The sequence below is a fragment of the Helianthus annuus genome, chromosome 12, assembly GCF_002127325.2.
Source record: "Helianthus annuus cultivar XRQ/B chromosome 12, HanXRQr2.0-SUNRISE, whole genome shotgun sequence".
Classification (NCBI taxonomy): domain Eukaryota; kingdom Viridiplantae; phylum Streptophyta; class Magnoliopsida; order Asterales; family Asteraceae; genus Helianthus; species Helianthus annuus.
This window is the reverse complement of record NC_035444.2, coordinates 32,693,398-32,695,794: the sequence shown is the minus strand read 5'-3', so window position 1 is coordinate 32,695,794 and position 2,397 is coordinate 32,693,398. Positions and strand designations below refer to the sequence as shown.

The following is a 2,397-nucleotide window of genomic DNA, read 5'->3' as shown; positions in this document are numbered from 1 at the left end:
CATAATTTTTCCTTTAAATTTATTAAATGACAACATACTTTTCTAACAAAATTTGGGCATGACCCGTTTGTAAACGGGCGGTACCCTGTTTTTCATAATCAAATTTCATTCAAACTATACGCAAACATTCAAAAGACATGACATACACAACAAAAGATGACCTATTTTTAGTTTCGAAACCATTAAGTTTATGTACGCACTTACGACAACTTTTCAAAAGACAACCTTGACCAAACTAGTTTTAAGTACAAAGCATAGACATAAGTAACTAGGTAATTTGACATTGACTTTATACAAAATGCGGAGCGCTTGACGGGCTTGAGGTGTGTTCGATCCGGGCAAAGCTTGATAGCTAGACATGAGATTTACCTACATGACCACAACATCAAAACTCATTAGAACAAAGTTTCCTTCTTTAACCCAAGAAATTAACTTACGGACTTGAAATAAACGTGACATTCACGACTTGTATTAAACTACATTCTTTCATACTTGTACGGTAGTGAGTTCCAACGGAACTTCATGCCAATCTTTCTAGTCTTACAATTTCATCATTCGACCCATTCAAGAGAAGGGTCCATTCATATATCTTAACCATGCTTGATTCAAAGTAGCACAATTATGGATAAACACATATCTAAAGTAAAACCAAAATTGTACAAGTAGCGTACCTCGGTCTTGATCCCCTTGTTGCTTCCCTTGACTCGAACTTTCTTCCTTAACGCCTACATATAACCATTCATTCTTTTAATTCATGTTTCATGCTCATTTACACATATCAATCGATAAAACATCATACAATTTACTCATACTTCATAAACATGTTCAATTCATACAAGGTTTATGGCTTATATGACTAGCATTTTCATTGAGGCATTTTGTCAAACACTTGATGTGCATGTTATCAACAAAGCACAAAGTACAAGTATTTATTGCATAACCCTACTTATTCACCTTCTAATCTAACAAGAATCAATCAAGTTCATGACTTTCTTTCATCCTACACCATCTTAACTAATCTAATTTCTCTATCACATTCAGATTATGTATCAATTCACTTCCATAAACATATCATTATAAATCATCATGTTCATCTTCTTCCTACAACAAGTGGGTATGAACCCTAATCATCCAAACAATCAAAATTATACAAATTCCTCAGTCTATTACGAATTCCTAACTCATAATTACACAAGATTTCCACATGATTTCATGATTGGGTTATAACCCACTTTCTACAAATCATCAAATCAGAATTTTCGACTTACCTTGTGTTGAACAAGCTTAGATAGTTAAAGATTGGAGCTCATGCATCAATTTAGGCCCTTAATTCCTTCCTAATCTTGTGATTTTCTGAAAGTTAGGGTTTGTTCTTGGCTTCTCCCTCTGATCGATCCCACAAACACACCAGTACGTGTGTTTTGTGTTTTCCCCTTTTTCCTTTATTTGTTTAATTAAAACTTTTATTCTTTTTAACAAGTTTAGTCCCTTCACTTTCTTAGTTTGTTTATTTATCATTCAACTTTTCTTCCTATCAAGTTACTAGTATAACTACTTAACTAGGTTAAATATAACGTGTCTAGACATTTCAAATAGCATAAATAAATTGCATATTTTGGGGTGTTACAAGTCTACCCCCCTTAAAAGAGGTTTCGTCCCCGAAACCTTAATGCGTACCAAATACTGAAATGTAATTTTGTACCCATACTTTCATGAAAACCTTGCCAATATCGAGATGTGAATCGGGTATCTGGATGTGTGTAAAATGCAACATATAAATCACATCAATTGAGGCATAAAACTAACCCTTTTTGAGTACTAATGTTGGAAAAATAGTGTTTTTGTCTTCCTTTTGCATTTTCAGGATTAAATGAGCTCAAAATCACAAAAGAAGCAAAAAGACAACTAATTCTACCATAAATACAAGAAAAGGAACAAAAGTAGACTGCCCGGACCCTCAACGGCACCTCCCAAGGCAAAGGAGAAGAAACAGAGTCTGAACACGCCCCGTGTCCAGCGAACACGGGGGCGTGCCCAGGAAGCAGCAGAAAAGACAAACCAGTAGAAGCTTCCATTGCCCACCACGGGGCCGTGTCCAGCGGGCACGGGGGCGTGGTGAAAGTACAGCAGGCGCATTAATTGTAATTCACAATTACAATTAATGAGGAGAGAGAGTGTCAGACGGGCACGGGGCCGTGTCCAGCGGACACGGGGCCGTGTCCAGCCTTCTGTTCAGCCTATAAATAGAGGAGCTTGGCTTCATTTTCTCTCATCCCTTGGCACACCACCTCTCTCACACTTCATCCACCACCCACCACCACCATAACACCATCATCCACCACCATCATCCATTGTCCATCGTAGAGTGTGTGAGTCGTCTCGGGATCCAAGATTGAT

The 2,397-nt window shown here is 37.5% G+C and overlaps 1 long non-coding RNA gene across 1 annotated transcript; it reads right to left on the bottom strand.

The window, feature by feature from the left end:
• Positions 1-226: 226 nt before the first annotated feature.
• Positions 227-1,404, bottom strand: LOC110896585. The gene is made up of 3 exons (XR_002568011.2): positions 1,269-1,404; positions 672-725; positions 227-369 (listed from the first exon to the last, which is right to left on the bottom strand). It is a non-coding gene; the product is annotated as an uncharacterized LOC110896585 (long non-coding RNA).
• Between the last annotated feature and the right edge of the window lie 993 nt (positions 1,405-2,397).